The sequence below is a fragment of the Bubalus kerabau genome, chromosome 5, assembly GCF_029407905.1.
Source record: "Bubalus kerabau isolate K-KA32 ecotype Philippines breed swamp buffalo chromosome 5, PCC_UOA_SB_1v2, whole genome shotgun sequence".
Classification (NCBI taxonomy): Eukaryota; Metazoa; Chordata; class Mammalia; order Artiodactyla; family Bovidae; genus Bubalus; species Bubalus kerabau.
In genome coordinates this window covers 119,053,425-119,074,969 of record NC_073628.1, presented here as the reverse complement: position 1 = coordinate 119,074,969, position 21,545 = coordinate 119,053,425, and the positions used below count along the sequence as shown (strand labels likewise).

The 21,545-nt window shown below is 40.3% G+C and overlaps 1 protein-coding gene and 1 long non-coding RNA gene across 2 annotated transcripts in view; both read right to left on the bottom strand.

Annotated features, from left to right (window-relative positions):
- LAMC1 (laminin subunit gamma 1) overlaps positions 1-21,545 on the bottom strand; it is a 119,228-nt gene that overhangs the window by 50,976 nt on the left and 46,707 nt on the right. The gene's annotated exons all lie outside the window — the stretch shown is intronic.
- LOC129653333 (uncharacterized) overlaps positions 1,874-21,545 on the bottom strand; it is a 65,540-nt gene continuing 45,868 nt past the window's right edge. Inside the window, exon 3 of the long non-coding RNA XR_008715067.1 lies at positions 1,874-20,781. This is a non-coding gene — a long non-coding RNA (uncharacterized LOC129653333). The remainder of the gene's footprint in view (positions 20,782-21,545) is intronic.

The following is a 21,545-nucleotide window of genomic DNA, read 5'->3' as shown; positions in this document are numbered from 1 at the left end:
GGGTCGCACAGAGTCGGACACGACTGAAGTGACTTAGCAGCAGGGGATGGAAATTGAAAGCATTCTAACTGATGACTATTTTTTCTGTGCAGTGACAATCAAGGGTACCTGCTAAGGGGCTGAGGGCAAAGCCTGTGGAGAATGTTAGGTAGGGAATATCTGAAGAGAATGGAGACCCAAGACAGAAACTAGCAGAAAGCTAACGGAAGAGAAAGAAGACAAACAGGACAGAGACAAAGCTGCCAGGTAACGGCACGGACAACTTCGAGGAGGTATGATTTTCTAGAGAAGCACTTAGTTCCCACTGTACAGGTGCGATGGACGGACAATGCAGGAGGACTGATGTTACTTCAAGGACTCCCTTGGCAGTCCAGTGGTTAAGACTCCACACTGCCGCTGCAGGCGACACAGGTTTGATCCCTGGTCAGGGAACTAAGATCCTGCATGCCTCGAGGTGTGGCCCCAAAAATAAATAAGAAAGTAAATACAGAAAGTGGAGTGGAACAGTCATGGCTTATATATTCTGTGTTATCTAGAACTACCTGTAATCATGAATAATCAAGAATTGGAAACTTAGGAGCTAGTTTTTATTTCAGTAAACAACTACAGTTGAGACCTGCCACACGCCTGTTAACACACTCTCTCTCTCATTATACTTCCCTGCTCCTTATCTGTCCATCCTACTCATTTCACAGTAGACAGAGCAAGAAGGTCTCATTCATCTACCATTTAATAGAAAAAGAGGACTAGGTCTCCGTTTTTCCAGTCCAATGACAGCTACTATACTATCTTCGTAACTTGGGGGCACACGAAAGTAGACAATGCGACTTCAAAGTGAAGGAGCCAAGCAATGAAGAAAATCAGTAAGATCTTATCTGGAAAGTATTCCAGCCACTATACAGCTTAGAAGGTCTTCCCCCTCCACCTCGCCTTCACGCACATGAAGACTAACCCTGGATATACACACCCTCAAGAAAATATTTAGCTTCTGAATGTTCTGCTGCCTTCCACCCTCAGCCCTCGCTGCCACATTCCTTCCATAAACAAAAAGATTCAGGTGCAGATGTTCAGAACCAAGCACACAAAGTTAACTAATACTTCCTGCTCTGAACCCTACAGTGCATGTGGTCAAGGGATTGATAGACGAGGAAGGGACCACAGCCTGGACAATGAGAATCCAGCTCCTGTCCACACAGGGTCGAGCCAAGGAATTCTGCATCCGTCCCCTCCATGGTGAAGTATTTCTAATCTCTCTGAGTAGGGGAGAAACCGTTCCTGTCTCAGAACTGGAGTCAAGTACTGACTGCAGCGGAACATGAATGCTTCTCTGTTATGTGCGGCTCGGAGAATTCCATGGGGACGTTGTGCAATAGCGTCCCTTACAGAGAAGTAATGAACAACAATGGACGTACAGAATTGCACGAAATTTCAACATGCCCTTGCATGGCCTGCACTAGAAGAGAACGAGCTCATTTTGAAGTATATTAGGAGTCACTGATCCACTGCTGTTCTTATATGCTCTCTCCTCAAGATCAGAAAGGACTGCTCTCCTTGCAGTCAGCCTTGATCTGAGATAGACATGCACAAGTGCTTAGTCGTGTCTAACTCTCTGAGACTCTCTGGACTGTAGCCCGACAGCTCCTCTTGTCCATGGAGTTTTCTAGGCAAAGTATACTGGAATGGGTTGCCATTTCCCACAACCAGGGGATCATCCTGACCCAGGGATTGAACCCACGTCTCCTGCATCTCCTGCATTGGCAGGCAGATTCTTTACCACTAGGGCCACCTGGGAACATGAAACTTTAATGAGGTTGTAGCACAGAAAGTCGATTAGAGATGGGAGATGTTTAAGCTACTAGACGGGAGTCTCCAAACAGTTAACACAAACAGTAGTCGCAGAAAACAACTACTTGAAAACGTTTCCAATGTTGTTAGGATAACTGCTGGCTGAAATAGGAGTTCCCAGGACAACGTGTACAGCTGCATACCAGCTGTTATTGTTCCACCTCAGCAGACAGATTGTACAAATACGGCCTCGCCAATCAAGATGACCCAGGGCCAAGTTAATGCTCAATGTGGGATCCTCAAGTGGACACAGATGGGTGATCAGAAAGCATGGAGAGGAACCATCAAGCATAGGCAGAATGTGTTGGGGGGTGATCTGGGTACATGGAGTCAATCTAACTGTTAGGAGACTCAGCCCTAATTGCCTGCTGAGGCTAGTTTCTGTGGCTCAATTCTTCAAAATAGATTGTCTTTAAAAACTTATTATCCCACTCCTGTCCCTTAAATTTTAGTGCTCTTTTTGTATGCCCTCTCTCTTGTCAATCAGCTAAATGCCAACAGGATAAGGGGACAATCCCACAGGAACTGCATCTGAATCAGCACAACTGACGAAGGAGGACAATTAACCTTTACAGTTCTCTATGAAATAGTCGTTCTTCACTGAATTTATTAAAATAAATGCAATAGCATCCACAACTGGAGAAAGCATCCCTTTCAAACGAATAAACAAAGTGTTCAAATTTCCAGGTACACGCAGAAGGCACATTCCATCTCATATGAGCCCCTGTCATGACAGAAAGACATGCTGAGATGAGCGGTGCTGGAAGGCAGACAGTTTCCATTCCAAGCTGCCACGGGGAAACGTCACAAAGCAGGCGGGTAAAACAGACAAGTGAAGATAACCACTTTAGAATTTTTTAAAAAGCTAATAAAATTCTCTACCACAGGCTATGTATTAAAAATAATGGTATGGCTGAGAGTTGGACACGACTGAGCGACTTCATTTTCACTTTTCACTTTCACGCACTGGAGAAGGAAGTGGCAACCCACTCCAGTGTTCCTGCCTGGAGAATCCCAGGGACGGGGGAGCCTGGTGGGCTGCCGTCTATAGGGTCGCATAGAGTCAGACATGACTGAAGCAACTTAGCAGCAGCAGCAGAACAATAAAGCTAAGGAGAAAACTCGAGTTTTAAAATGGATTGGTATGATTTGGGACAAAATAAACCCATAATCTCTTGGGGAAACAAGATTTGTCCCTAAAGGACCAAATTTAAAGTTCAAGGCAAACAAGACAGTTTTACTCTCTTCCTATCACCTGCTAAACTTCTACTTAGCATGACTGCTGAATAAGACCATGGGCACTAACTTAGTATAGCAATCCTCAAAAACTAAAATCCTGCTTGTGTTCCCCAACGGTAATATCCAAAAATGCTACATAGTTTTCAGCAAATTGAAGGGTCAAAATTGATTTGCTTTACACACTAAATCAATAAGAAATCATCATACAATTGTTACATGAACAGAGAGAATTCTTATCTGAACACTAGAACATCAAACACTTTTGGAAGGTAATTTCAAAATAGGTGCAAATTACTGTTAGAGGTTACAGATATTTTCCTTTATTAAAACATCAGATAAATGTATCTCAATTTGTATATCCTACCATTTTATTTGAATTTGTTACCAGAAGAGACAAGATTTGCAAGTGAAATTTCAAGCCAAGAACTGGGCATATGACTTATTAACCCAAACCACATGCTCACAGACTCAATACCAACCCTAATTCAGGCTAGTAGGTCACAAGCATGCCTGAAATCCTTGAGCCAAGAGAAAGGAATGAAGCCAGCATTTACTCCCACTCGTCCAAGCTGAGGCAAAAAAATCCACTCTGCCGAACATCAGAGTTCTAAACTGCAAGGAACTGAGTGATGTGTAAGATTTAATGGAATCACACAAAGAAAGTGGTTAATTATAATACCAAAGAAATAAGGAAATAAACAGGCAATGAAATGTAAGTTCCATAAATAAAACCCAAACTTTAAAACCAATATTTTTTAAGACATGAAAAAGATGTCTCATTGTTCAAGACATGATAAGGAAAAAAGACACCAGTTTTATGGGTAGCTATCTGTTGTTCTGTGACATCTGTACACTACTGAGATCTGACTATTTTTAACTACCATCCCTAGCAGAAGACTGAAGAACTTTAAAACAGTAGAGAGAAAATCTGACTGGCAAAAATAAGAGATTCTAATATAGTCATAATGGTAAAGTCATAGACTAAGATGATTTCTAATAAATCCTCCCTACATACAAAAAAATCACAAAAAGTTAACCCATAGTGTACTTTTATTCATTCAATAACTATTTGCTAAGTAAATTTAAGTGACAGTCCATCATGACAAGCTATTTAGAAACCCAGTCCTTCATTTTGCTAGAATGCCTCTTACCCTCCAGTTTAAGTCTTAAACTCAGCTCTCTATGCCTCCAGATCATAAACTATTTGTATCTGTTCTAAATGGAAGAAACAATTACAAACACTATAAAATATCTTAAGTACTAAAATGTTTTTCTCGGTTTTCACAATAGTGTAACTTCTTACCACAGTCACCTATTAGATCAGTTAATAGCCATAACTGGTGCTAATAACTGCAAGTCCAAATTCTCCCATTCCTTCCTCAGATATTTGCTGAGGACCTATTATGCCACTGTCCTGGGCCCTATTCCAGGCACTGGGGCTACAGCAGAAAAGCAGACAGCTAAGGTCCCGACTTAGTGGGGCTTACAATGCGGTAGGGAGTGGAAGTGAGTAAGGGAGAGGTAAAAAGCAAAAATAAAAACAAAAGTCTTGTGTGTCAGATGGTAAATGACATGATAAAGAACAAACAAGGGACAGAAAGCACGGGAATGGAGCGGTATTTAATGCAGTGTCAGAGATGGCCTCACCGATGTAGATAAGGTGACATTCTGGGAAAGCATAAAGAAGTGAGGAGACATGGGGGAGAACATGCCAGGAAGGACACACCCGAGGCAGGTGTGCTGGCCAGTTCCAGGGAAGGATGAAGAGGCCAGTGCAGCTGAAGTAAGAGTGAACTAGAAGGAAAGGACAGGGGATGAGGTCAGAGAAGCTAAGGGGAGGGAGAGACTGCCAAGCATGCCAGCCTTTAGGCCATTGCAAGACACTGGCTTCTCCTCTGAATGAGATGAAAACCCACTGCAGGATTCTGCACAAGGGAGTAATATGATCTCACTACTTGTTTAAAAGGATCACTCTGGCTCCTATATTGACAGGACTATGAAGGGAAGTACAGACAGACAAAAAGTTGGGGGCGGTTTGCAATCTCCCAGGTTGGAGATAACAGCAGCGTAGTCCAGGGTGGTGGCAGCAAGCAGTGATCAGATTCTGACTGCATTCTGAGGGTAGACCAGATCAGTTACTGATGGGCTGGACACGGGGTGTAAGCTGTGGCAGCTATGAAGATCAAGCTGTCATTTACTGAGACAGCAAAGAACAGGGTAAGAACAAGTGTAGGGATGGAGAGTAAAGAAACTGGGAGTTCAGTTCTGGATATTTTAAGTTTGAAATGCTAATGAAACATCTGAGTAAAGATTTCAAGTCAGCCACTAGGATATACAAGTCTGGACTTCACGGAGAGGTGCAAGCTAGAGAGAGAAATCTGAAAGTCATGAGCCAGACAGACAGTGCTGAGAGTGACGGCATTAGATGGAAACACCTGCAGAATGACTTGCGAGGTACAGAACTGGGTCTTGGGACATACCAACTTTCAGAGATGGGGGAAGTAGGGAGGATTCAACACAGGAGACTCAAGAGGGACAGTCACTGAAGCAGAAAGAAAATCAACAGAGCAGAATTCCAGAAGCCAAGTTAAAAAAAAAAAAAAACTTTTCAAGAATAAAAGAACGATTGACTGAGTCAAACGCTTCTGAAAAGGTGAGAAAGATGAAAACGGAGTGCTGGCCACTGGATTTCACTTATTACTGCTGACCTTGACAGCAGATGGACTGGCAGAACGACAGGGATGAAAGCCAGAGAATGTTGAGGCGGTGGGGAGGACAGAGACTGGAGACACCTAATAAAGACATTTTTCCAAATAATTCTGCTATGAAGAAATGGGGTGGTAAACAGAGGGGAGAAGACAGGGTTCAGGGAGAAATCACTTTCTTGTCCAGGAAGACAGTACATGTTATGGTGATGGGATTGATCCAGTGCAGCAGCTGAATTTACACAGAACAGTGAGGACCATCTCTAGTTATCATGTAGATGGATTAGATTGGGAAAAGAGACCTACTTTGGTGCACAGTGAAGTTCTTTGAGCCTTTCCAAAAGTTTCTCTCAAGAAAGAAGAAATAACAGAATTAACAGGATCACTAAGTACCTAGATTAAAAAAGAGTTATCTGGTACAAACTACTATATATAGGATGGATAAACAACAAGGACCTACTGGATAGCACAGGGAACTATATCCAATCTCCTGTGATAAACCACAATGGAAAAGAATATAAAAAAGAAAGTATATACACGTATAACTGAATCACTATGATGTATAGCAGAAATTAATACAACATTATGAATCAACTCTACCGGAAAAACTTTTTTAGAAACTTAATCTGGTACCCAAACAGTTCAAAGACCACAGGAGCTCTGGAAGGCCTTCCCTAGTAGAGCCAGCCCAGATGGAGACTTTCTTGCTACAGCAGTCTCATAACCTAGCCCACAGTAAGGTACCAGACTAGCTGTTAGAATCAATCAGAAAATTTCTGAGAAAATGAAAACTGTTAAGCTTCATCCCCAGAAGTTCCATTTTGGTAGGTTCAGGGTGAATTCCCCAAATATGCATTTTCAAAAAATACCCTAGGTGATTTTTATGTACATTTGAAAAAATACTTACTAGAAACTCACCTCATCCTGGTTCTCACCCTTTAAAGCTTTAGGAAGGAAAGGCTCTGCCCACTGTGCTACACTGTAGAATGAACTCTGGCACTCAGGAGTGGAGACTTCCACTTTCACATCATGTATTTTAAGGTGAAATTCACTGCAAGTGTTAACTGTACAGGCAGGAGCAGTGAACCAGAGTAATAGCGGTCTATCTTCTTGCAGATACAGACAGATGTTAAACTACACAGGGGCCGCTCACTCCACAGCCAAGAAGGCTTGGGGTGACTGGACCAGGTGAACCTAAGCTCCACAACATTCTTCTCCATGCCAATGTCCTTTTCATTCAACTTGTATCCTCAAGGCTCTATTTCCCAGGCAAGTAGAAAGAAACATTTGATTTTAAGAAAACCCACCTTCTGCTGGAGGTTTCACAGCGCTATTCTTCTCATGGAGATGGGTTTGTGTGTGAGTCGCTCAGTCCTGTCTGACTCTTTGCGACCCCATGGGGTTTGGCCCACCAGGCTCCAGGCAAGAATACTGAAGTTGGGTTGCCATCCCTTCTCCAGGGGATCTTTCTGACCCAGGGATTGAACCCAGGTCTCCTGCATAGCAGGCAGACTCTTTACCGTCTGAGCCACCAGGGACCTGATTCTCTGTAATCAGGTCAAGATTCTCTGTAATCCAAATTCTCCAACTCCTCTAGTTTCTGTCCCTTCTTCCTCCTCCAGACAATTACTTAACAGTTTATAAAAGGACAGACCACCAACAGTTCTCAATGGCAAGAACAAATCTGGAAGCAAAGAGTTAACTTCTGCTTCAGTACACTCAAAAAGATAAGAAAACACTTTTTCTTCTTTGTCTAGAAGCCTAGACTTGTTTAATCCCAGTCTGTGTCGGGTAGTGTTGGCATTTTCAGGGAGAGTGTTACATTCTGTTGGGTAAAGACCAATGTAGAAATATTTACTTTTCAGAGAAGAAATTTCAGGTATTTATTTTTTAAAAAATATATATATGCTTAAGAGTTAAGTGCCAGACATTCACATTGTTATTAGAGAGAACGGGGCGGGGGACGGGGGGTGAGATTGACTGAAGAATTATAACACTTTAAAAATCCAGACTTAATACTCTGGATTTTAAATTCTCCCCTATCATTCACACCTGATCTATAGGGTGTGTTTGCTATTTTGGAAATTCTTGGAGGTGACTGATCTCATCTCCCTCCAGAATCAAGCCTCAGGACACACCTTCAGTAGTTGTGAATCTAAGGTTGATTACACTGTAGTCCACAGACCAACTCTAGCCTATCACCTATTTTTGTCAACAAATGCCCACTCACTGCACTTTGTCAATGGCTACTTTCTGGCTATAAGGGCAGAGCTGAGCAACTGTGACAGATGCTGCAGGCCTGAAATATTTACTGTGGCCTTTACGGAAAACATCTGCCAATCCTGCTCTAAGAAATCAAAGAATACAAAAACAGAAAATTCTACTAAAATATTGTCTACCTCTTTTCTGCAAGGCAGAGTATTTTTAAAAAATAACTGGCCCAAGGATGTCCGAATTTTTTTCTCTATGGTCCCGTAAAATATGGAAAGAGGAAGTCTATTCAGGCATTTTTTAAGATTAATAACAATTCAAATCCGTTTGAAACCTATATTTATTATTTCATAGGAAAATTATTATTTCAAATGAATAGGCAAAAAAGATCAGCAATTAAAAGAAGAAGAGATGAACAGCTAATGCATTTCAAAAATCAAATCTATAATAATGTTAGCCCACAAAAACGAACCAGTCAAGCAGAAAGACAAGAAAAACAGCACCGCTGGGAAAAGGAGCACCGTGTTTCTAGTGATGCCCCCTCTCAGATCCACCCCACGTGGAGACTTAATAAGCAAAAGCAGTGAAAGGAGGAAAACTGATGAGCAAATTCCACAGCAACCGCTGGGATGGCAGGAAAAAATGATGCTGAAAACGGCAAATAAAGTGGAAAAGGCAAGTCAATCCCACGTAGATCTCTGTGAGCTCCTCCCTCCCTTGTCCTCCGGGTAGGAATTCAGTCCTTCACACAGGCCTCCTTGTACTTCTGCTCTTCTGAGCGGATGGACAATTTACATCATGAGAATGCTCTGCCAGCTGGCACTCTCTCCACAAGCGACTGATTGTGAGCAGATGCCTTCATAAGATAAGGGTAAACGAATGCGCCCCTTCTTCATTTTTCATTCATCCCCCCACTCTGTGCAGAGGAATGGAAATGCATGCTCTACACACTGTCTTTTAGAGACCAAAGTCTGTGTTCTTCACATCCCTTCATCTCTCATGGGTGGTGCTTGGACTTGCTATTGCGTTTCTGATTACCCTGTGCCCCCCACCACATACCTAAGATGTATGCAATCTCGCAATCTCCCTCGATTATCTGTGAACAACCATAAGCTCCCAGATACAAGTGCCTGCTTATTTTCTCTAATGATTTAAACACTGACTACTCTCAAACATAGCCTCAATTTACAACATTTGATAATCTACCACAACAAAGATCAAACTTCCAGCCAGAAATCAATCAAAACTATTGGTGTAGTTACTGTTACAGATAAAAGTCACATTTAAATATTCTTTTTTCTAGTTAAATCACCTTCCTTTTAACATACATTATACTTTCAGAAGCTTCATTTTACATTTCTCTTCAATAGGAAAGTAGTGAGATTTGCAATATCCCTTTTCAGGGAGGAGAAACTTCGTGATCACTCCTGAAATTGTTTTATACATTATGTATACACCACATTCAGTGAGGGGAAGACAAGATCATGTGACAAATTATTTACACAGAATGCTTCAGGTAGGTCAGTCAGATTCCCTGTACTTCAAAAACATGAGCCTTCTTTATCTGCTTTTCCTTCTATATTAAGAGCAAATATTTAGCAGTGATATCAGAAGAAACGTTCTTCTAACCCATCCTTCACCATATTTCAAACAGACAGTGCTGAGTTCTCATCCATGGGAGGATTCCCCATGCATCACAATGGGACCTGTTCTACCTTCTATTTACATTCTGGAGAACTGCCAAAGTCCTTCCCAGCTCTCTTTGATCTGCTGCCAGAAACTTGGTACCCAACACCCACCTAGAAGAAAATTCCCTCAGGAGATCCACAACTAAAGAAGAGGAGTCCAGAAGGAGCTGGAAAATATTCTACAAATCCACCCTACATTATATTGCTACCCAATTTATGAATCTGTGCAAGGTACCTAATCCAGTGCAAACTCCTTAGGCGTGTTATTGCAAGGCACCCATAAGCCTGAAGACTTGGGCTTCATTTTACACCTTCAAACTATATCCTAAAACTCTCTAATGTAAGACTTCAGTCTTGCCATCTCTTTTATATTCATACCAATGCTCACTTCAAAGCCATTCAAAGCCTTCACTCCTACCAAATCCTACCTTTCTTCCTAGGTTTAGTTCAAGTGGCACTGTCTCCAATGTGTGTTATCTTACTTATGGGAACACACAGTTCTTACTCCAAATCACGTAATTCAGAACTTGGGTTTTCACCCCTTCACATAAGTTTCTTTCCCCCTACAAGAAGTTTAACTCCTTTTTTAAATTAAAGTATAGTTGATTTCCAAAAGATATTAGTTTCAGAGTATAACTTATTCAAAAGCAAGTAATCTACCTATACTTTTTGGATATCCTCTACAATAGTACTTTTCAAATTTTTCTGACCAGGACACATAGTAAGAATAAAAGCATTTTATACTGCAACTCTCAACATACACACACAGACAGACACTGAAACTCAAGTCTGATTTTAAAAAAATGAAATACTACCTATGATGCAATCTGATATTCTCTTCCATCCCCTATTTCATTTGTTTATTAAAAAAAATGCTAGTCACAGCTCATAAAATTCATTTTATAACATTAGGAAGTTGTAACCTACTTGGAAAACACTATTCTATAATCTCTTGGTCACTGTCCTTGGCACAAAACAATTGCTCAGTTAAGTATTTGTCTACTATAGGCTGACTCATTTCCTGTACATAACAGGTCAGAATTCCACAATGAATGTTTTCTAGATACTGACTGTAAAGTTTAAGATGATAAACTTTCAAGACCTTCCAATTACTTAAAAAACTGAACAATATTTTTAAAGCTTTTGTATATGGCAGCTTTTAACTTGATTTAAAAAAAAAAAAAAAAACCTTTTCCTAAAGCTAAAGGGCAAAATTCCATTCATCAACATGGCATCCCTAAGAAGACCAGAAGCCACCAACCCTTCTTGAACTGATCCCTCCAAAGTGGTTCTTTTTAGCAGCTCTGGTTCCAGAAGAACTCCTTTAGCCACAAGTCTGTGACAAGCCTTCAGGGTAGCAGCAAGGATTTCCTCTCTGTGGGGGAGATGGACTCATGCCCAGTGCTGGGGGTTAGACTATACTAAAGAGAAGACATCTGGATATTTATTGGGAAACTCAATTCTCCTTGTCTCATGTTCAAGGCACTTTTCTCATTGGGTTATCAGTACCTGGAATTGTCTCATTTATTTTTTGCACATCTTCTTTATATGCCCCCCAATAGACACACACACACACACACACACACACACGAGAGTAAGCTTTTTGAGGACAGGACTCTTGTCTTGTCCCCTGCTATCCCTTTACTTTGAGGGATGTTTTTGTCATTGCCTTTTAAAGGGAGAGAAATGTTTGACTTATGAAATAAGCAGCAAGCCAACAGGAGAAATCAGTGACCCAGGTAAGCCTGGCTTGTTGTTTGGTTCATTCATTCACAGATTCATTCATTTTGCAAAGATATGCTAAAACTTTCTGCTAGGCAGTCGGTTAGGCAAGGATGGAATAAGACTCAGTCCTTCCCCTAAAGGAATTCTGTATGATAAATAACGGAAGACACAAATAATTAAAATGTAACATTAGAGAAGTACTATACTGGGGAGTAAGGAGCAATCACACATCTATTTGCTCATCCATAAAATAAGGGTTCAACAAGATGAATTTAACATTCAGATTCAAAAAGCTTGATTCTACAGTCCATGTGCTTAGAAATCCACATTTCTAAAGATGCCTGCCTCACAGATCTTTTGAATACTTCCTTTGCTTATAGCAACATTCTAGAGAATGTTAAAATACCATAGGAACTGATTTCACAAGGACAAATGACGTCAGAAACATGAATAGCAGCTGGTTTCCAATTCACCTCAGTTCTTTAAAGACATTAAGTAATTCTCTGAACCTGTATCATACTTTTGCCAATATTCTGTGCTCTGTTTAATCCTATAGTCCCAGGTGAGTTTATACTGAATAATCTGCAAAGGATAACAAATTAAGGTTCCATTTTTAAGGTTAAAACTTTTCTAATGACTTAACAAAGGGCTCTCAAATAGTTGCTTCCATCCTTGAATGAGGAAAAAATAACTCTCCATTTCTAGGTCCACAAAAGATGAAGAGGTTCAATCTCCAGGCTGTAAACAAATAATCAAACACCTCTGTCCACAAGGGACAAATGACACAATGTTTTAGAATAATTTCTTCAGTACCAAGAAAGAATGGATTTTCTGCCCTTGTTTCTCTCGCTTGAAAAAGTAAATGCCTGGATCCCTTTGAAAATTAGCCCAATCTACAAAACAGTGGAACTAAACTGAACTCCCACCAAGACTTGGCTCATGCATTCTTCCACAAATGTGGAACAAAGACCCCATTGACTTACGCATGTAGGCGGATTAGAATTGCAATGCAGCCATGTAGCACATTACTGCTCAGTGATTCTACCCGGATAAGTCAAGGGAGCCTTCTCCAGATAGATCTCCCTGTATTCCTTCTTTCCAGAGCACATTACTGCTTAGTGATTCCACCCTGACAAGTCAAGGGAGACTTCTCCAGATGTATCTCCCTGTTTTCCTTCTTTCCACAGCAAAGTAATTTCAAGTTCACCCTATAATACAGATGTGGGATCTAGCATAAAACAGGCCTGTCTACACATTTTTAAACAAATAACAGGCATTACATTTTTAAATTTGCCTGCTTCTATTTAGTGCTGTTTCTAATCCTTTTTAGAGCTTTTCTAAAACACCAGATAAGTGGAAACATGCTAAGGGTCAAACACTCCAAGTTCTTAAAAGTCCAAAGAGAAAAACATTATTATGAAAACTATTAATAGAAGGAATATCAGAATGGGAAACGGGTCACGTGGTAGAAAACAAGAGAAAAAGGAGAGCATGAGCATAAAGCAGTTTTTAACCAGTTTTGTTGTCTTTAGAATTGATAAAGCACGTTTACAAACTTCTTTCAGTGGCCCCCACTTTCTAACTTCTAAGCACATACTAGCTGCCTAAAGTAACAGAATGTAAGGATGGATATGCTCTCTGCCCTCAAAAAGTTTACAGTCTAGTGGAACCACAAATCCAAGTGCAACCTAGAGAAGGATGTGCTAAGTTTTAGCAAAAGTGTATGCAGGGCAAACTGACTTCAAATGGACGACTTCACAAACTTATATAAAGCAGTTATGGACAAATTTAGGTTTCTTCTTCTGAATAACTTGATAAAATACAAGTGGGAGGCTTTGACACAATAGACCAACATAATCTATACTCTGAAAAGCATTTTCTTTCGGTTCTTCTCCTGATGTTTTAGTACAGGAGCTTTAAGAACACTCACTTGAGTAGAATGCCTGGCATTGTCACTCTTAATGCCAGAATAAAAAAGAGAGCATTGTAAGAAACCTACAGAGAATTTATATGAATACAGGCACAGATAGGGACACAGACTGATTTTAAATACCATATATGCCTGAGTATAATAAAGGAATTTCCCCCTAAATTACCCTTTCAGAAAAGGGAGAACTGCTTTGTATTTCAGTTCTTACAAACCTTCCCAATTATTTCATTTTAGACCACAAATTACTGTGAGGAAATCAAATTAGTCTGAAATGACCTCAAATAACACAAGTTCTGGATGCTTACATAGGACACATAATAGAAGGTTTTTGTTGTTTTGTTTTATAAGAGGCAAGAAATTAACTCAGATTTATGTCATTTTCCCTGAGAAGTATGGCTTTAACATTAAAAGTGTTGAATACTATAAATAATAAACCTTTTAAAGAATACTTTATTAGGAAGGAGAGCAAATGGTTATACTATGAAGAACACAAATACAAACCAAAAAGAGAAGCGGAAAAATACATATACTAATATTATATCAATCAGTACATATGGCTTCAGAAAAAATTTCCAATGTTAACAATCTTATACAAATGTAAAAGTACTGTATCATAAATAATTTATTCATGAAAATGAATACATCTGTAAAACTGTGCTGATGGCTAAAAAGGGACTTTAACAGTCACTGATGTCAGAGATGTATGCAAAGAACTGGAATAAAATCATTCCATAGATGTGAAATTGTGGAAAAGATATTAATTTATAAATATATTTAAAATGTGTAAGTTAATAAATTAAATATTTTAAATAGATAGCTGATTATTTCACCTCTAATCCTTTAAAAATTTTTATATAGTCAAATTGGCAAAAACTTTGTTTTTAAAATCTTCTAAAAGGGAAAAGGAGAAATAGCTTACTATTTGGGCTGCCTTTCACACATATTCATATGGTAGATTGCATGCTGTGACTCAAAAGAAACTAGACAGTAACTCAAAGGGGATTCTGTATAAATGTAACAGAGCAGTACCCATACAAGAGTGCCAGTCCTAGAAGATAGCAGCACAAGCCAGGCAGCGTGTGGGCTGGCGGGCTGGCCACTCACCCTGGTCTTATTCTGTTTCCATATCACAGATAAAAGTTACCCAGGTGGAAGGATGCCCTGCTTGAAACTCTTCCATCCCTTCCCCATTTTATCCTTATTTTAAAAAGGAAAAACAGCTTGAGGACTTCCCTGGTGGCCCAGTGGTTAAGAATCGCCTTCCAATGTAGGGGACGTGGGTTCGACCCCTGGTCAGAGAATTAAAGATCCCACATGCCACAGAGCAACTCAGCCTGCACGCCACAACTCGCGAGGCTGCGTACCACAACCAAGAGCCCACATGCCACAAGTTAAGACGTGACACGGTCAGATAAATAAATACATATTTTAAAAATACCTCTTTAAAAAAAAGAAAATCAACTTTACAGGCAGATCAATCACCATCAGCACTAATACATGAAATAACATCAGAACAGGCACACTAGTATGATCTACCCTTGATGACAACAGACTACCATAAGGAAAAAAATCTGTTTTTCTCTTATTTGTCTTGCACTACTTCAAAAAATTATCACCTTTCCTTGCTTCTTCCAAAGTCCTCCCACCTGCACAAGTCACTTGAAGGCCAAAACTGCTGGAAGTTAGCAGCACAGACAGCAGGAACATGGGCACTCAACTTGCCTTAAGCCATACTAGGGCTCAAGAGTCCTTGCTCCACTGTGTCACTAACAGACCATATGAGACACTGTCCACAAGGCTTGAGCTGGAGGAACCTCACTGTGAAACTACCCTGACGCCAAAGAATGCTGTCCAAAGTCACAACCCTCACTTCAGTTCCAGGCACCAGGACATGGTTGGCACTGACCCTAATAAACCCCCAACTTAAACCATCTTGAGAGATCCAGGCACATGCCTAAAATGCCACAAACATTTTCATCATCAATACTAATAACAAGGCATATCTTGTCTTATTGTTGTTCACTTCATCATGCTTTGCAGACACTGCCAAGCCAGTTGAAGGTCTGTGGCAACCCTGCATCCAGCAAGTCTGTGGGCAGCATTTTTCCAACAGCATTTGCTCACTCTGTGTCTCTGTGTCACATTTTGGTAATTCTAGCAAGATGTCAATGGCACCCCACTCCAGTACTGTTGCCCAGAAAATCCCATGGATGGAGGAGCCTGGTAGGCTGCAGTCCATGGGGTCGCTAAGAGTCGGACACGACTGAGCAACTTCACTTTCACTTTCCACTTTCATGCATTGAAGAAGGAAATGGCAACCCACTCCAGTGTTCTTGCCTGGAGAATCCCATGGACGGAGAAGCCTGGTGGGCTGCAGTCCATGGGGTCGCACAGAGTCGGACACGACTGAAGCGACTTAGTAGTAGTAGCAGCAAGATGTCAAATTTTTTCATTATTACTGTATTTGTTACTATATTTGAGACCTTTGATGTGACTGCTTGCTGAAGGCTCGCATGATGATTACCAATTTTTAGCAATAAAGGATTTTTAAATTAAGGCATGTATATTAAAAAAACATTTTAAGTATTTATTTTCACTTTTTTTTTTTTTGCTGAACCACACAGCATGTGGTATCTTAAATCCCCAAAAGACTCTTGCTCCTTGGAAGAAAAGCTATGACAAACCTGAACAGCATATTAAAAAGCAGAGACATTACTTTTCCGACAAAGGTCCATCTAGTCAAAGCTATGGTTTTTCCAGTAGTCATGTATGGATGTGAGAGCTAGACCATAAGAAACCTGGCACTGAAGAATTGATGCTTTTGAACTGTGGTGTTGGAGAAGACTTAAGAATACCTTGGACTGCAAGATCAAGCCAGTCAATCCTAAAGAAAATCAGTCCTGAATATTCATTGGAAGGACTGATGCTGAAGCTGAAGCTCCAGTACTCTGGCCACCTGATGGGAAGAAATGATTCACTGGAAGGACTGATGCTGAAGCTGAAGCTCCAGTACTTTGGCCACTTGATGGGAAGAACTGATTCATTGGAAAAGACCCTGATGCTGGGAAAGACTGAAGGCAGGAGGAGAAGGGGATGACAGGGGATGAGATGGTTGGATGGCATCACCAATTCAATGGACATGAGTTTGAGCAAGCTATGGAAGTTGGTGATGGACAGGGAAGCCTGGCGTGCTGCAGTCTATAGGGTCGCAAAGAGTTGGACACAACTGAGTAACTGAACTGAACTGAACTGAGGGATTGAAACCATGCTCTCTACAGTGGAAGCACAGATTCTTAACCACTGGGCTGCCAGGGAAGTCCCCAGTATGTACATTCTTTTAAACACAATGCTGTTGCATACTTAACAGGCTACAGTGTAGTGTAAACATAACTTTTATATGCACTGGGCAAACACAGCATGCGTGTGACTCATTTAATGTGACACTTACTTTACTGTAATGGTTTGAAACCAAACTGGCAATATCTCCAAGGTAAGCCTGTGTAATCAAAAAGCATTCGTGCTATAATCTCATCAACACCATGGCTCTTTGATGCTGCAATAGCGGTCACATGTCATTTAACACTGTCCAAAGCCAAAGAATGTACACCACCCAGAGTGAATCTAGCATAAACTATCGATTTGGGGGGATACTTATGGGTCACTATTGTCCCACTGACTGTAACAAATGCACCACTCTGGTTTAGGATGTTGACAGCGGGAGACGCTGTGTGTATGAATGAAGGGAGGAAGTTCAGTTCAATTCAGTTCGGTCACTCAGTCGTGTCCGACTGCAATTCCATGGGAAGTCTCTATATTCAATTTTGCCATTAAAACTACTCGAAAAATAAAGTCTATTAAAAAGAACATTACTAAATTTCATTTAAAGGGCTCATTTCAGAAGCCAAATGAACTTTATCATAGTTTTTCAAAGGTAGTTTTCATTCAAAAATACTAAAAACTTAAAACATTAGTACTACGAAAAGTTGTCTTAAGACCGGTTTTTTAAGTCCCAAAGTGGTTTGTGTTGAAAAATAAAAACTAAAAAATAAAATCTTACCAATCTAACAACATATATAAAATAACACAGTCTAGCAGTATGCATTTTTCTACTTAACATAATATTTTTTAAAAAACTAGCATCAAACTATAACAGTTAAGATTTAACATCAGAGAAGGCAATGGCACCCCACTCCAGTACTCTTGCCTGGAAAATTCCATGGGTGGAGGAGCCTGGAAGGCTGCAGTCCGTGGGGTTGCTGAGGGTTGGACACAACTGAGCTACTTCACTTTCACTTTTCACTTTCATGCATTGGAGAAGGAAATGGCAACCCACTCCAGTGTTCTTGCCTGGAGAATCCCAGGGACAGGAGAGCCTGGTGGGCTGCCGTCTATGGGGTCACACAGAGTCGGACACGACTGAAGTGACTTAACAGCAGCTACTGGGTCTGGAAAGAACAAACTGGAAGCAATAAACTCTCTGATCCTCTAAAGGTCTGACTCAACTCACCTAGCACTTAGTATAGCTGGGTGTTCTCTCAATGGTTCTAAATCCCAACGCTGAAGTCTGAGAAGTTAAGGGAGGGAACAGGGAAGCCTTGACTTCCATAAGGAGAGCCAGGACAAAACACTGAGGATGGAGAAAGGGGAGCTGAGCCTTTGAGAACTCCAGGGATACGCCCCATCCAATCTGGTCCTTTCATGAGCCACAAGCTGAAATGAGTTGTGCCCATGTATATTTCATCACTGATCAGTGTAATGCTCTCTGGAAATAAATAACCAAAGATAAAAGATATTGCCTAGAAATTGTAGAAACTCTCCTGGTATCTTAAATATCATCTGTGGGTGGGGGGGAACAGCCAATAATATTTTTTTTTTTTACATTTTTATAGCACTGTCATTATGCAATAAGATATCCCTTCATTATGCCTACAATAATAAATACATTTATGTGTCCATTCAGTAGAACTGTACTGACTCTATTATAAAAATTGGTAACATTGGTTAGTTATTTTATGCACAATCATCTGATTTTCAGCTTTTCAAACTCAGAAATTTAATTTTTATCAGTGCATGAAAGGCTGATTAAGCTCTTGGGAACTGACTTGGGCCAACCAAACTCAACCAAACTGATGTATTCACAAACAACCACATGTTCATTTTTGATAAAAGCTGTTTTTGTCAAAACAATAGGAACAGATAGCTGCACAGGGCAAGTCCTCACAGAAGACCATATTAGAGATTGTAGAATTGCTTGGTAAGCAGAGAACTGGAGCAAATGGGAGCTAAACATTCTTAGGCAAGAGTTCTCTCAAATTATGGCAAACGGCCCTTCTGTATTCTAGAGATCCTTCTCTCTAAAAATAATCAGACCAATGGTCTAATATTAGAGTATTTTCTCCCCCAGAGAATGGGACACAGATTAAAATTTTTATTCATTTCAATATTCCTCATAGGTCAGTAAAGATTCTGTCTTATAGTTTTTGCATTAATTATATATCATGATCCCCTTAATCTCACAATGTTGCCTTTAACCACAACATGAAAATTAGTTAAAATTACTCCATCTATTAGGATTCATTTTCTCACCTGGACTCCAGATTTGGGGATTTGAGGATCTTATCTCATTACTTGAGCTTTTAGATTTAAGTGCATTTTAAAAAGCAATTAACATCCCAGTGTGATACCTATCCTTCCAGTTAACACCTTATCTGCAGATGCAGAAATTCATAGGATCCATAACTAGTCAAAAATAAACAACCAATATGATAAAGTCCTGTTAAGAATAATCTTGCTGAACTAGTATTTTTCATAACTTTATCTGTATCTAAAATATCAAGGGGAAAAGTACACTAAAACACACACACAAAAAGCAAAGCACGACTTTCAAAGGTTAAGAAAAAAAATAACACCAGAGTTGAATAAATTTTAAGAGAGAACTTTATTACCCCAAACAAGTAAACTCCAAAGAGATGAGAGAGAAAGCTGGTAAGAACCAGTCAGCACAAACAACAGCACTGAGAAAAGACTTGATAGAACAGGAAAAAGGGAAGGGAAAAGAAATTCTTGCAAATAATGAGCACTGTCCGCAACCATGAGTATCTCCTGTTCAAAAAGACTCAACACTATTATCTCCAGGATCACAGGCACTTCACAGGAATCCCTACTCCCCTCAAACTTTCAGCAAGTACACTTGCTTTCCAATAAAAGCAGAAATGGAGGGGCAAATTGGGTTTGAGATTGGTTGCCTTTTTTAGGTCCTTTGTTCTGCTCTCTCTAAATTAGAAAGAAGCAACCCTAACTGATCTCCAGAGACCCTCTTATTTACACCAACTATCAAAATGAACTCAGGAAGCACAACCCTGGTCTTTTAAGCAACTTCAGGAAACTGCAGTGAAAAGGTCAGTCACCAGGTAACAAAATCAACAGGCCCTTCTCTAACTAGTTGTGCATGAAGTTAAAATACTTTTGTGTTTAAATATTTATGACAGGCATTAGATGGTGGGTGGAGTCTGGGGTAAGGGAGACAAACTGGAGTCTCTTGGAGAAAAATGATGTTTTTGTTTGTGCACAAAAGCTTTGAATGGAAAGTGATTTCTGTCAAAATTCATATCCAGCCTTCAATAACCAGTGGTCAAACCTCTAATATTAAAGAGGCCATTCACAGGGTGAGTTGATGACTGCGATGCAGAAAAGCACGGAAAACAAGTGCAGCAGACTTTCTCTCATATAGTATTAGATGTAGTATTAATATGGTCCAGATACTGCTTCATCCTAAAGTTCTACAATGGTCCTGAAGTTAAGACCTGCTGATGCATGAAGGCTGGTACTCAGCCACTGCAGAACAAACCAAGAGAGAAAAGAGGTTAATAACCCCTCCTGTCTTACCAACCCAACCACCAGTTTGGTTCCATCACGTTCCCAGGCTGCTAGACAAAGAAGACAAAGGCTGGTGAACACTGGACATGTTAACAGAATAAAATGTAACTACAGAAGTGTTTCTCATTTGACATCAAGAACCCCATGACTGCATTCTTTCAGTCCTTACTGCTAAGAAATAAAAATGAGAAAGCTCAGACAAAATGTCCTTCCCTACTCGGAGATACAGGCCAAGGAAAGGGAGCTGAAAGCATTAATATGAAGCGTGCCTAACAATCACAAAAATGTCTGGTAAGCAGAGAACCTTTCAAAGGGTGGACAGAGTCTCCATTTCCATCCTTCTTTACCCCTGTGGAGGCATATTTACACTGTTGGAAACAACTTGCCAGCAAAGTTAGTTCTCGCTTTCTAATATCTGTAGTCAAGTCAAAGTCACTCAGCCGTGTCCGACTCTTGTGACCCCATGGACTGCAGCCCGCAAGGTTCCTCTGTCCATGGGATTCTCCAGGCAAGAATACTGGAGTGGGTTGCCATTTCTTTCTCCATATAATATCTGTAAGACCTGGTAAAATGACAGAAAGAAGTTTTTATGACAGCTGCAGAAGCAGTGACAGAAACTGGCCAGACAACATGATGCTGAATCCACGGATTTCATAGGTCCCCAGTGTGCCAGGAGATTAGGAAACTTACTGTACTATCTCTTACCCTTCCTCTCCACGCAGGAGACAGCTGAGTCATGAGCCAAAACATCTTAAGCACCCAGAATCTGAGGATTTGTTTGACAGGAAATGAAATTTTTTAATTTTTTATGCATTTTTTTCATTTACTTTTTAATTGCGGGAAAACTGCTTTACAATGTTGTGTTGGGTTTCTGCCTGATGACAACATGAATCAGTCATAATTATATGGATAACCCTTCCCTCGAGTGTCCCTCCCCTCCCCGTATCCACCCCTCTAGGTAGTCAAGAGTGCCAGGCTGGGCTCCCTGTGCTACAGAGCAGCTTCCCACTAGCTATCTATTTTACACATGATAGTGTATAATAATGCTACTTTCGCATTCATTCCACCCTCTCCTCCCCCTGCTGTGTCCAAAAACCCATTCTCTACATCTGTGTCTCCATTCCTTCCCTGCAAATAGGTTCATTAGTACCATTTTTCTAATTTCTATATATATGCAATAAAACTTGCTTTTCTCTTTCTGATTTACTTCACTCTGCATAACGGGCTCTTGGTTTATCCACCTCACTACAACTGACTCATATTCCTTCTGGAAGGCAATGAAATTTTAAAAAACTTTCCAAGGATACAAGAGTTTTCTCTGTCAAA